We start from the raw sequence: 14,589 nt of genomic DNA, 5'->3' as shown, positions 1-14,589 counted from the left end.
GTCCACTTCCCCAGCACCGGGCTACAGTGTGTCCACTTCCCCAGCACTGGGCTACAGATGCATGTCTCTGTACTCAGCTGTACTTTTACATTTTTAAAGACTTATTTATCTTTATGTATATGGATGCTTTTGCCTGTATGTATGTATGTATGTATGTATGTATGTATGTATGTACATGCACCACATGTGGCTGATACCCTTGGAAGTCAGATGAAAGCACTGGATCCCCTTGAACTGGAGTTACACATGTTGTGGGCTGCCATAGTTGGGGGTAGGAATTGAAGCCAGTGTTCTTAACCACTGCATTGCTCCACACCTGCTTTTTAACATTTTTAATTATATGCATGTGTATGTCTGTGTACAGAGTACAGGAACCCACAGAGGCCAGATGTATTGAATCTCCATAAACTAGAGTTAGAGATGGTTGTGAGCAACCTAATGAAGGTTCTGGGAATCTAACTCAGGTCTTATACAAGAGTAGTATATGTTCTTAATTTCTGATTCATTTCTATAGCCTCTATACTAAATTTTTTACATGGATCCTGAGATCAAACTGTCATGCTTGTCTGACAAGCAGGTCACTAACTGAGCCATCTCTCTAGCCTCTACATTTTTTACTTATAAATCTAATCCTTCTGGCAATTGTTCTAATACATCATTTATGGTTACACATTTCTGCATTACTGTCTCAAAACTTCTTCTTGGGCCATGCTTCCTGTTTCCAAACACCTAATGTGGCACCTCTGCAGACTCTCCACATTCGCTTGTCCTATTTTGTCCCCTAATCTGGTTCTTTCAATTCTACTGTCACACTTTTTACAAGGAGGCTTCAGTACACACCTTAATGTATGGCAGGACAAACTAATTCCCTTCATTACTCTCAATTTTCAGAACTGTCTTAGCTATCCTGGCTTCTTCTCCAGGGAACAGTTTATAAAAGTCATGGTGGGTGGCCACTGTTGACATTCACGCCAACCTTCAGAGAAGCAGGAAAAGGCCTGAATACAACCCCTGTCCTCCATGCCTTGGTGGTTTAGAGATGCTTAGCCCTTTGCACATGTCAGACCTGGGGTGCCACCAGTGTCTGCCACTCATTTTTTTTTAACATCCCAACATCTGAAGGCCCCCAACAACCATCAGCTGTCAGGGGCTTGGGGTGAAGGGACTTATTTATCACCTGAAGTCACAGTTCTCAAGCTTCGATCCAGCATGGGAGGTACAAGGGGCCACTGTCCTTGCCGGTCACCTCAAAGCGACTTTCATGTTTTGTAACTTTCTTCCAGGCAGTCAGCTTCTTCCAAAATCCTACAGTAGAGACCAAGAAACAAAAGCCTGAGGGTCACACAGGAATAAATCAATCTGGGGGTCTCTTCTGAGCTAAGGAAGGTGATGGAGCTAGCCCTGACTCATGCCAGACAGGCTCCCAGCCCATCTACTGATATATCCATCTATCACCACACTCAATGGCTCAACACTGGCCTTTTTTTTTTATATCCCTGTGACATCTGAGCTGCAAAAGCAGGAAGGGCTCTGGCAGACGCTTTCTGTGAAAACCATGCCTTCTAAGTAGAAATTCTTGGACACGTCCTTAGGAAAGCTAGGCGTGTTTTATTACTTCTTTTCCCGGGTTACATAATGACTGTGAATAGCCAGTTGTTATTTTACATCAGACACTTACTGACTTACATGGGTTAATGTATTTAAACTAAACTCAATCATCACTCTAGGAGGCAGATACACTGCTGTATGCATTTTTCAAAGGGAAGATCCAAGCACCTAAAAGGGTGAATAACTAACTAGCCAAAGCCACACTGAGAGTGCTGGGCTACCAGAAGCAACTGACAATATTGTTCAGTTCTAAACTGGGAGTGGTGGCTTTTGGCTGTAATCTCAGGAGGTAAAGGCAGGAAGGTAACAAGTTCAAGGTCATCCTCAGCTACACATGAAGTTCAAAGACAGAATAGAATGGCTTACAGAGAAATACCATCTCAAACAACAGTGCTGGATATATAGCCCCACAGTTGAGACCTTGCTGCTCTTCCAGAGTACTTGAGCTCAGTCCTCGGCACTCATGTCAAATTGCTCAGAACCACCTGTAACTCCAACTTCAAGGGATCCAACACCTTCCTCTGGCTTATGTGGGCACTACGCTCATGAACACACAAGCACACATACACACACACACACATACACACTTTAAAAAAAATTTTTTTTTTGGTTTTTTGAGACAGGGTTTCTCTGTATAGCCCTGACTGTCCTGGAACTCACTCTGTAGACCAGGCTGGCCTCAAACTCAGAAATCCACCTGCCTCTGCCTCCCAAGTGCTGGGATTAAAGTTGTGCAGCAACACTGCCCAGCTAAAAATTGTTTTTAAGAAGTTGCTGAGCTCTCAATCCAAATGAAAAGTAGTCACCAGAGCCCAGAGGACCAGAGCAACAGAAAAGGAAAGAAGCCATTTAGCTTAAATCAATGGCAGCAGGACCAGTTCAGACCAGTTCAGGCATTTAAAGAAAATCCATGTGAGCACCAAGATGTCTAGACATACCCGAAGCTAAGAGAGACACAACGTCTACAACGGTTCTTGTCAGCCAGGTGGCTACAATACCACCTCCTTCAGCCAGGACACAGGCCCTGCACTCAGCCCTTCTGATCTCCATGGCAGCGTCCTGTATTCGAGAAGAGCCAATGTGGAGGGGAATACGGGGCCTTCCACATCTGTCTATGCGCTCTGCCTGCAGCAAGTGAGACTGCAATTTCTAGTGGTCTCCTGATCTTCTGAAGCAAAAGATCTGCCTTTACACTGGCTGACCCTTGCGGTCTTCAGAAAATGCTCTCTGCCTTGATGGTCCTAAGATCTTGGAATGACTCCCTCCCTCTCCATCGACTCATCCATGCCGCCTGGCTCGGATCCTTCCTGGTTCAGCTCTGCTAGCTCTAGGCAGGCGCGTGCAAATGTTTTATCTGGAAATCTGGCTCCTATAGCCCCCAGACCACAGTTAGTAAAGAAACAAGTAGTGATGCAGTCTCCAGGCTTAACATATGCCGTTTCCGCTCCGGGAGCGTGAGTCTTTGTACAGCTGCACACTGTCTTCTCAACTCCCAAGTCAGCAAGGCCTGCTCTACTCTGGGCCTGAATGTCTGAATGTTCATGTTCTCATTCTCTCATTCTCTCATTCTCTCATTCTCTCATTCTCTCTCTCTCTCTCTCTCTCTCTCTCTCTCTCTCTCTCTCAGTGTGTGTGTGTGTCTGTCTGCCTTTCTGTCTTTGTCTCTCCCTCCCCCTACCACACATATCCTACCCCTCCACACTCACATAGCCCCAGAGCTCCTCTGAGGGATGGATCTTGCTATTTCCCAGAATGCCCTGCCAATGGCTCTGTCAGATCCTCTCCAGATCCACCCACTCCCACTATGGCCAGTGAGAGAACTTGCTTATTGCATGCAAAGCTTCATTTTTCCTTAAGCCAGAAAAATTCCAAACTCTCTAGCAGGATGTGCTGGGCCTCACTCAGTGCCAGCCCATCCCTGCCACACACTACCCAGGGCCAAGGCCAAGAGGAATCATCAGGGAATCCAGGAGCTGGGTCCTGAGGAGGCTCCCTAATATGGAACCCAGTCTGTTCCCTAGTAAGGTCTTCATGCTATTTCAGCTATCTATCTTCTCTGTTCCACTAGAACCCTGCAGACGGTGCCTCAATTATGAGCAGTTGTAACTGTCCCATTCCTTACTGTTAGTGGCCCATGACCAGACAAGCCCAGGGCCTTTCTCCCTTCTGTCCCTGATCAACAAGGCTTCACTAGATTTACAGATCCTTGATCCACAAGAAACATCTCATGTTGATGGACTTTTGTAATATTAAATTTTACTTTATAGAAATTATAAATAATAACTGCTAACTTAGATGTTACTGTTATCTACATAACACAAAACTGGGAAGGTGTTTCTTACAAGTTAGACGAGGTGAAGAGGCTGGGGCAGGTGTGACAACATTATTTTTGGAAGACTTTTCTTTCCTAGAAGGTGTTCTTAGATAGAAGAACAACAATTGAAAGTGACTGGTGGGAAAACAACAACAAGACTAAAGTCCCAGCTTTCTGTGTTACTTTCTTCTGTAAGGGGCTAAAGGCAAGGCAGAGAGGGGAGTCCCAAGAGTCCCTAGGTACCTATGAAAGGGATCTTTGCTGGCAGAGGACTCAAAGGTACAAGCATGGAAATGGCACATGAAGATCACTCTTGGAGCCTGACCTGTGTCTTGCAGTCCAGGACCATATGTATACCCATTTCTGAGTAGAAAGTCCTAAAGGTAGAGAGAAGGTCTCACCGAAGAGCCAGAGGAAGCAGATATGAGGAAATCCCCTGCTGTATGCCTGGAAAGAACACCAGGTCTCTCCTGCTCCTTCCCTCAGAGCACAGGGACCCCCAAGCTCCATCTGGGGAAGCAGAAGGTGGAAGGAATTGTCACAGCCTAGGCTGCCCTGGTAGAATGGTTACAGCAGCCGAGAAGGGCAAGGCAGGAGTGTTAGCCACTAGTGGGTACCCAAAGGGGACACAGTGCTTCTCTGAGCAGGACAAGACAAGGCTAAACTCCAACTGCCATTCTACCATCTGCAGGAGAGGCACCCACATCGAAGCCCTCAATCCAGACCTCAGGTCCATGTTCCTTTGTTTCCATTCTTGCCCCAGGACCGCAGACGACCACCTGCAGACAGGATTTATGTTCCAACATTATCTGCCTCATGCTAAAGAGACAGAAGAAGATATCTCACCTCTCTCTCTCTCTCTCTCTCTCATTCTCTCTCTCTCTCTCACCTCTCTCTCTCACACCCCCTCTCTGGGATTAAATCGCTTTTAAAAGTCACTAGTTATGGGGATGGAGTGACAGTTCAGTAGTATAGTGCTTGCCTAGCATGTCCAAGCACTGGGTGGTGGGAGTGAGGGAACACTAACTACTTGTGTTAGTGATAAAATCTTCCTGTCAGCACTCCTGGGGTTCATTTTCCTGTAAATAAGCAAAGAATTTGGGGCACTGGGCAAAGCTCCCTAATTGACAGCTTTTAGAAGTTCCCTGGCTACTCTGAGCAAATGGGCAGCAAATATGGCCGAACAGCAGGCTGGATGGCTATACGCCAGCAGTGGCACTTTGGAACACTCCCTGGATGCTTTGAGGAAACTGCATGATGGTCTCGGTTAATTGCTCTGCATTCTGAAGGCACAGCTCCAGCCAGGACAGTTACAAACATACAAGCCTCAGTGAACTCTAGACCCTACACCCATTTCTGTCTAACCTATGTAGGAGCACTTCCATGGTGGCCAAGCCGAGTACAGCATTGTGATGGGTGCAAACAGGAGCTTTCCCGGGAATGTAGAGTTTACTGTGATTGGTACAAACACCCTTCTCCAGCCACATAAAGTCTGACTTACTTGTGAGCAAGCTAGGAGACACCCCACCATGCATCCTACATTGTCTCTCCTCCTAGAATGACCGAGTTGGTACCATGAGCATCAGCAGGGATAGTAGAGCAGTGGCAACACCTAAGGCAGCAGAATGGAAGCTGGCACACCAAACCAAAGAGCAGTGGAGTGGCCTATCTGGCAGGTGAGTAAAAGTCACAGAGCTGAGTAGTCAACAGGCCAATCTGCAAATGCAGCACGGAAGCTGACTGCACTGACAGCCGCAAACAAGGCAGGGCCTCAATCTCAGCAGTCAATAGCACCAGAAGCAGCAGCAAGAGTGGTCAAAGCTGCAGCCCACCAGGACACCTGCCATAGCAACAGGAGGCAACAGGGGATGGGGGCAGGCAGTGTATGGAGAGAGAAGGTGGAGAGCTAACTAGAATGATTGATCTATCCGTCTGCCTTGGAACTCTCCATCTGAGTGCTGAAAGGCCTGCCTCCCAGCAGACCCTTCTGTCCCAGAAAGTCCGTAAGAGTTGGTCCCATTGTAAGTGCAGTTGCATGTAGCCACAGGGCAGCTGGACCTGGACAAGACTGACCTTTACAACAACTAACTCATTCACTGTGGTCATGACTCAACTCTCCAAAGAAGGAATAAAGAACTGATAAGCAGAGTTACCTTGTTCAGTATGTATAGCAGAAAGTGGGGACTGAAAGCCAGGGTAGGCATCCAGCTTTAATGCTTGCTGATCCTTCTGCTAAAATCCATCCCCAAAAGCAAAATTCAAAGACAAAGCAAACACAGGAACAAGCAGTCCTGGGGAAGGGATGGAGGAAGGTTACACCAGGGCAAAGAGGGAAACAGCCTTCAGTAGATAACACCAGCAGTCTATGAACTAGCTCATCAGGACAAGCCCAAGCACAGAAGAGTGTCTTCTGAGACCAGGCTGGAGTAATGTAGGATCCCCAGTGCTTCTGAGGAAACAGGCTTTGTAAAAGAGGCATCTCTCTTTAAATAGAGCCCAGTGAAGGAAGGCCCAACTTCCTCTTTTCTTTCAGTGTCACCCACAGAGTGACTGCTAGATGGAGCTCTTCTAAGAGATGTATGAAGCAACCTTTGATGATGTGGTCTAATATCAGGGTAGGACAAGAGCCATGACTACCCTGTCCACACAGCCCAGAGCTCCTGAGGAGGGCGTCGTTTGCACTGTTACCTCTGCATGCTTATACTTACAGGGAGCCTACCCCAGAGATAATGTGTTCCAGAGGGCGATCTTCCCTCCCTAGCTGGAGAGCCTACTCTACTTCATGAGGTCTGTCTGCCTTGGTACTTGCTCAGTTGTTCTGATGTGTTCAGAGGATGAGGACTTTGAACAGAGGCCAGAGGCTGTTGGGGCCCTATCCCCTCTGCCAGTCCCTCATCGTGTGCCCCGCTCCATAGCCCCTGACACTGACAGGCTCTGAAGAATTCAGAAACCTTGCTTGGCAACCTCTAAGTTTAGAGAACATTCACCAATTAAAGCCAACCCCCTGAACCTAAGATAACCGACATTTCTACTAGAGTTACTCAACAAGCTATCTGTCACCTCTGGCGGAAGCCAGGTCAATACAGACACAGTGAAAATCCAAAGTCATTACATTCAAGACTCTTTCTGTGTAGCTGGAACGACAGATAAATAAATGCACAACAGCAAGCCAATGCAACAGGTGGCAGGTGCTTAGCAGCACACTACCCAACTCCAGGAGGGGCTGGGGCACTTAGGTGCTATTACAACAAAGTTCCAGCAGGTGGCAGTCAAGTGTCTTGATTCCTCATGAGCAGAATGGAGGAGAAAATATTAGCTTACTGGTGTGTGTGGGTGTGGTGGGTTATTGAAGGTGAAGGGGTGGAGCCTAGGAGCAGGTGTTACAGGTGTTGACTGGATGGATGTTAAGGAGTACAGAGTATTTTACTCTGAAAAGCACTGGCTTTGCCGGTCCTGGGGACAAATCATTTCTGGCACTTGTATGGCCAATCCCACCAGTAGCACAAAGTGCTCAGAAACCCCGAGGTTAAACATAAATGAGATCATACTTGGAGCTATGGGGCTGGACTTGTGAATACAGGGTTCTGTGTGAAGAAAGACAAGGCCTCCCTTTGTTAAAAAGCCCTCTGATGCATCGGAAGGAGGAAAGTTCACAGATTTCCACTTTTGGATGGTGCTGAGGGCTAATCCAGAATGCCAGGGCTCTAGGGAGAAGCCACAGGCTAGACTGGCCTCACAGAACAGTCTGGTTTATAATTTCCTGCAAGGCATGCTCCAACGCATGTACCTGTAACCTTTGCCTTACTCTCCCTGATGAGAAAAATAAGAGTAAGCTACGGTTTTCCTGCCCCCACAACCCCCCCAACAACCACCCCACCCCACCATACCCCATCTCACCCCCTAGCCCCCACCCCACCCTGCCCCACCCTACCCCATTCCATCCCACCACCAAGCATTTGGAAAGAACTCCTGGTCTTGGCTTGGACATACAGCCTTCCAGTGGCATGAGTGTGAGGAGCTACCTGGACCCCACAGAGAGCCGAGCAGCTGCCCAAACTCAAGGATGAAGGTGGAGCAGGCAGAATGGCCCACGAATAACTGAGTGGACAAGAAGCCACAGAGTTAGTCATTTCCCAGTCATGAGAAAAGGGGCCACAGTGACCTGAGTCTTAGGAACACCAGTTCCCCTTAAAGTATTCAGAAACCATCCAGAAGAGCACTACCTTCTTGTTTTAGGGGCTCTACAAAATTCAGGACTTAAAGTACACCTTCAGATGGGAGATGGTAGCCAGGTTTCAAAACGCAAGCCCGTCAGGTATTTGAGCCATGGGTCCAACACACACCAGCAACGTAACACTGGGCCCAGGGCCTGACTTTTGTGTCCCAAGGTCTCTTGGCCTGCATGCCGGCAGTCCCTGCCTCTTCAGTGAGCTGTATAAAGTGCTTAGCATGGCACCTGCCAGGTAACAAGCCCTTTGTGTGAGCTATTTATTATTTCGGCTATAGACATCACGAAAGCTAATGTTCTGTCCCCATGTTACAGAGGGAACGAAGTCGGAAGGAGTAACTTGACAAAGTCTGAGGTTTTACAGGATAGTCAGTCCTGTTTGCCATATGGACGAACTGGGTATCAAACAAGAAAACACGAGTCGGGTGCAGAGATGCTCAGTCAGGCAAGGGTACACTGCACAAGCTCAAGGGCCTGAGTCTGGATCTCCAGCACCCGTGTAAAAGGTCAAGCGTAGTCACACAGCTGCTAGGGGATTGTGAGAGGGTCAAAGGTACACACAGTGGTAGTGAGGGGTGAGTGAGGACAGGCAAACCCAGGAAGCTTACTGACCAGTCAGTCTAGCCAGTCAGTGAACTCCAGGCTGATGAAGAGATCCTGCCTCAAAAATTAAGGAGAAAAGCAATCAAGGAAGATATCTAAATTCCAATCTCTTACTTCCACATACACATCACACGAACACACATGCGCGCGCACACACACACACACATCATTAAGCACACACACACGCACACACTTTTCAAATGAAAGTGTACACAAACTTCTCCAAAACAGCCCTGCTGAAAGGTCTGCCACAGAGCATCTATTCTGTGGGACGTTGATGGGATTCTTGGACTTGTACCCCTTCCTTAAGGCACCCCTTCTTGAAGATGTTACCCTCCAGAGTGTGAAGTCCAGGGATAGTGGAGTTTCTACTAGTCCAGATATATGCATCCACAAACTGTTTTGTTTTTGGTTTTATTGTTGTTGCTGCTGTTTTTGAGACAGGGTTTCTCAAAATCTGTGTCACAGAACCCTGGCTATCCTGGACTCAATTTGTAGTCCAGGTTGGCATCAACTCAGAAAGATCTGCCTGCCTCTGCTTCCTGAGTGCTGGGATTAAAGTCAGCACCCAATGCCCCACAAACCAAGTTGTTTGTTTGTTTGGTTTGGTTGGTTGGTTTTTTTGAACAGCCAAGGGTTTGATAGTACACACTGAAAGAAAATGCTCTATAAACTACTTGGATTGGAGCCCCTCCCAGGGAATACTACTTGTCAGCCTAGTGACTCTGCTCTGTTTTCTCCCAGGCTCTGAAGTTCTGGTCCTGTGTATTCACTTGAGAGGTCCCTGGCCTCCCACTCTGGCAGGTAGGATCCTTGGCCTCTGGGTATTCATACACTCAGTCCACTCCCTAAGCATCTGGAAACAGGACTCTGCCCCACAGCCTTTTCTACCAGCCTGGACCCCAGAGTCAGTCTGTGCTCCCATGCAATAACAATGGCATGAAGATGAGAAAATGGAGCTCCTTAGTGCCTGTTCGCCACATCCCAGAGCCTGGTGTGAGGACGCGCCCATGTGTGCTCTGTTAGCTTCACACTCCATCCCTGCCACCTCCTTTCTGGGAAGAAGCTACTCTAACCCAGCCTCACCATGCCTCTGCATTCAAAAGAGGTACAGGGAAGGAGCCCCCGGGGTACCATGGAGGATACACAAGTCATGTTCCAGGCCTGTTGACTGAAGACCTGTCACCTGACTCCTTCTTTCTTTCTATTGCAGTCTGTCTGATGCTTTGTTTTTGAGCACTGCAGAGGGAAGAGAGCCTGGTTCTAAAGACTCCAGAAAAAAAAAGACTCTTCACCAAAAAACTTACTGCCTGAGGTTGAAGAAAATTCTGGAAAACATCTGCATCTTGTTCTAAGGAAACAAAAGAATGCACTGTTGTTATTGGGTTGCAAAGGAGAGATGCTAGCATGAGGGAGAGCAGGTGGACAAGCCTGAGGCCCTCTGTGTCTTAAACCAGTGGCTGCTGACTGCAGGTGGGCAGGGATGCGTCTATCGAACACTGAGACTTAGACAAGGCACATGCCTCCTGTGAGGACCACATTGGAGGGATACTCAGCAGAACAGGCTTCCCTGACACATCCTGCTGCTTTCCACCACACACAAAGTATGTAAGGGGTTTCTGAGGACAGAATGAGAAGGGGCTTGGGGAGGACTGCAAAGCAGAAAGCCCCCTGGGACACCAGGACACAGGCATGCATCCAGGGCTGGCCCCTCTTCTAACTCTTCAGCAAGTAGGAGAACAGGAAGCTGTGGACCCCTTCTGAACTAGACCACTGTAGGAAGGGAAAGGTACAGGGTCACAGGATGCTGAGTGGGTGGGGACAGGAAACACAGGACAGTGGGCAGTATGGGCCTCCTGCATCAAACCTCACGTCTGACTGTCAAGCATGGTGGCACATATCTTTAATCCCAGCAATCAGGAGGCAGAGGCTAGAAGATCTCTAAGTTCGAGGGCAGAGAGAGTCCAGGTCAGCCAGGGCTACACAGAGAAGACCTGTCTCAAAAATAAATATAAATATCTCACTTCTGTCACTTGAGGGCTGAGTAGTCACTAGGGGTGTGGTTCCTCCTCTGGGTTGCTCCCCCTCTGTGGCTGGCTGGGCTTAACAGAAGAAGAGCACTGGGCACATCTAGCTACTTCAGCAGAAGGGGGAGAGCTGGGGCTGAGTCAACAGGAGCACAGAGGCTGGGGACACTAGCCATAATGCAGACCTACACTCCAGACTTCAGGAAGAGGCTCAGAGGTGAGAATGGAAAGACAGGGGACATGTGGTTCTTAAAACAGAAGAGATTAGGGACAATGATGTCAAAGAAACCAGGCAGGAGCAGGTGGAGGAACTGTGGGAAGGCTGGAAACAGAAACCTGGAGCAGGTCAGGTCTTTACAACAGTATTCCAAACATCGGGCACACCTGGAAACATAAGCTGACTTTTCAAACTTCCCTGAGTTTGTCTGAAGCACTGACAGGAGGCCCTGAAGGCAAGCCGGGACCAGATAAATCAGGAAGCTTATCAGTGGGTGGCGGCTAACAGAATTCTGTAGTTGCTCAAGGAGAGAAGCTAGAGACAGCAAGAGCAGTGGCTCCCTAAAGAAGAGGACTCAACAGAAAGGAAGGAAGGGAGGAAGGAGGGAGGGAGGGAGGGGGGGAGGGAGGGAGGGGGGGGGGGGGGCCGGGAGGAGGAAGGTGAGTCCAGGAGACCAATGGCTGCTATGTGGTGGGCTGGACCTCCATAGTAGGAGGGGCCTCTGGGTGATGCAGCAACCCCATGCTCAGGAAGTACAAGGTACCTCATGTCCCATCCAAGAACCCCTGAAACCTTCCAGCAACCTCCTCTATACACTGCCGAGCATCAGGTGATTTCTGTGGTGACAGGTTTGTTAAAGGAAGCACGTTTCCCCATATATACTGCATGTGACCACCAAACTTCACTTTGGGGTAACTCTGTAACAGTGAAGACAGTATTAGCAGGCTGGGCCACAATCAGTCATTCAACTCTCAACAAATATTTGCTGAAAGCATCCAAGTGTCAGGAACTGTCCTTCACAGTGGTGCTGGTATAGAGCGGGGACACCACCCCTTGTCCTCGTTTGGTACGCACGCTGGCCAGGACAGCAGGCAAAGGAAGTAAGCAATTAAATTATATTGGATGTTGGGCTGTGGTGAATGTGCTGGGGGTGAGGGCAGGCATAAGGGGAGAAGGGCAAGACACCCTGGGGAGGCAAGGCAGATGGAGGTGAGAGGGATGGCTAGGACGTTATAGAGAAAGAACAGCAGCCCAAGGGACACACACAAATGCTAGGACATCATCAGGGTGAGAGCGGACAGCCAAGGTTGACTCTGAGAAGCATGTAGTTCCACTTAGGTTTGGGGGCCGGGTTGGGGTTTGTTTTGACAAGGTCTCATTCTACACCTTATAGTCTGGCCTAGAAGTTACTCTATAGCTCAGGCTGGCTCAAATTTGTGGTAATTCTCCTGCCTCATCTCCCAAATGCTGGGATCACAGATCTGCATCACCACGTCCGGCAACCCCACTTAAAATTTTAAGTCAGGTTGTAGCAGTGAATGAAAAAGGGCCTTCTTTGTTTGTTTGTTTTTGTTTGGGGGTGCTAAGGTATAACAGGGTGGTGAGTTTGAGGAAGAGGTAGTAAGGTGGGGGCAGGAGAGAGGCTGGTCTTATGTGCATTTCCATGATGGAGCTAATGATAGGTTTTGGGTAGTTCCAGGACCAGGGGCTGAGTACATGGTGGGCTGGTGACTTCCGTTCTGTGAGCATTCTGGAGAAACGAGGAATATTATTTCCTGGATGCCTAGATGTGGGACAGGGAAACACCCGGTCTTCGACCTGTACTGAGGCCTCCAGCCAAGGGGGATCCTGGGGAGAAAATCCATCCTGAAATCAATTTGCCAGGAACACACCCACATGAAGGCTGGAGGAAGAGAGAACTGGTCTTCTTTAATGCAGGATTGGGGCCGCTGGTTTAAGCTGTGTTAGAAACCTATGTGTCTGAGCTGTACCAAGAGTGCACAGTGCTGTGTGGCGATGAAATACAAGACACAGGTCTCCCGCCATTCTGAATGGCCACTACCTCCCATGAGGAACAGCAAGCAGCTACCTAGGCCATGGCCAGCCCTGGCACCTCATTGGGCTCTTAGATGATCTGGGAGTGGTACTACTTATCAACAGCATAGAAAAACAGCACTGTGACAGAGGGATAACAACCTCTCTGTTGTGCAACCTGCACAAAAAGGGACCAACCAGGAGCAGTAGCCCAGACATGTCCAGCAGCACAGCCAGGACCACACAGGCTTTGCTGCTTCGGTGACTCAGCAAATCCAAGTTCTGTCCCAAGTGGTAGAAGAGGGCGGGGCAGGCTCACCCCCACCCTCTGCTGCCAGGCTGCCAAACCCTGGAATTAACCAGGCACTGGAGAAGGAGCAGACGGGTCTGAAGAAACAGAGTTAACCAAAGGTTAACCAGATTAGCTTTCCACTTCTACATGAATGGAACTTTCCAACATGCGCTTGGCCTCTTGCCAGCTCTGTGAGCACAACGTGCCCGTGACCACTTAATCTAACCAAGACTCCAGGGGTCTCCTCTACCAACAGGTAGGTCTGAATGAATCCTGACCCCGCTGAGTTCTTCTCAAAGGAAACACAAGCAGCCTGCTCTCTTTCACTTGTTTCTTTCCTTTGAAAGAAATGGGGGGAAGGGGGACGACACAAAAACAGCTCTTGCAACTTAGTTTCTTTTTTTCTGAGAGTTGGTCACTCGCAGAAGAATATTCTGGGTCTAAGGCTCTGTCTGGGTTGTATGCAGTTCCAGAGTATTTTTCTGAGAATGCTGAACACAGGATCACAACTTTGGGCTTTTCAGTAACTGCCTGCCACCCTCCCCTGCTCACCTAGGGTGGGTGGAGGTGTGTGTGTGGGGGGGGGGGCAGGCCTGAGGGACCTTCTGTGCTCTTTGCTATGAATGTGAAAGGAAAAAAAAAAAAAAAACTAATTTTCCCAAAAAAATAAAAAAAAAAAAAAAAAAAAAAAGGCGAAAACTCTGATGGGAAAACAAGCAAAGAATCCAAACAGGAAATTGCAGATGATAAAATGCAAAGAAAAAAAAAACAGGAAAACACCTCCAACCTCCTCAGGTCAAAATGAGGGAAAGGTCTCTGCTTTCTGTTTGTTTGTTTTGTCTTTGTTTTTCAAGACAAGGTTTCTCTGTGTAGTCCTGGCCGCTGTCCCAGAACTCACTTTGTAGATCAGGCTGGCCCCTAACTCAGAAATCTGCTTGCCTCTGCCTCCCAAGTGCTGGGATTAAAGGCGTGTGCCACCACCACCAGGCCGCTTTCTCTGCTTTTATTAGCAAAGGCTACATCCTAAAGGGCTGGCTCGGCAGTCATGAGCGGGCGCTGCTCTGGCAGCGCACATGGCTTCAGTTCCCTGCAGCTCACAACTGTCTATAACTCTCATTCCAAGGGATGTAAACCCTCTTCAGCGTCCATGGCCAGGCACCACATGGAAACGGGACATACAATATAAAAATAAATATTGTTTTGAAAAGAAACTCAATCCACCATCAGACAGAGTGTAAATTGGTGTGGACAGCTGGAAAGAAAGTTGACACTACATGTGCCAACCTTTAAAAAGTGTTATCCCAAGCTAGGTGTGGTGGCACACACCTTTAATGCCAGCACCCGGAAGCAGAGGTAGGTGGATCTCTGTGAGTTTGTGCTCAGCCTGATTTACACAGTGATCTCCAGGATAGCCAGGGCAACATAGAGAGACTCTATCTAAAAAGCAATAAAAATGGGGCAGGGGTGGTAGTGGTGGTGGTGGCA

General features: G+C 48.4%; 1 protein-coding gene across 4 annotated transcripts in view; it reads right to left on the bottom strand.

Annotated features, from left to right (window-relative positions):
* The window catches only part of Arntl (aryl hydrocarbon receptor nuclear translocator like), a 72,799-nt gene that overhangs the window by 35,154 nt on the left and 23,056 nt on the right, over nt 1-14,589 (bottom strand). For all 4 annotated transcript variants that reach the window (XM_028767984.1, XM_028767987.1, XM_028767985.1 and 1 more), the window contains exon 2: nt 1,178-1,305. The gene's annotated coding sequence lies outside the window, so the exon portion shown is untranslated. The remainder of the gene's footprint in view (nt 1-1,177; nt 1,306-14,589) is intronic.

The sequence above is a fragment of the Grammomys surdaster genome, unplaced genomic scaffold (genome assembly GCF_004785775.1).
Source record: "Grammomys surdaster isolate TR1022 unplaced genomic scaffold, NIH_TR_1.0 184, whole genome shotgun sequence".
Lineage (NCBI taxonomy): Eukaryota > Metazoa > Chordata > Mammalia > Rodentia > Muridae > Grammomys > Grammomys surdaster.
The sequence above is the reverse complement of the archived record's forward strand: the minus strand, read 5'-3'. Positions and strand labels throughout refer to the sequence as shown.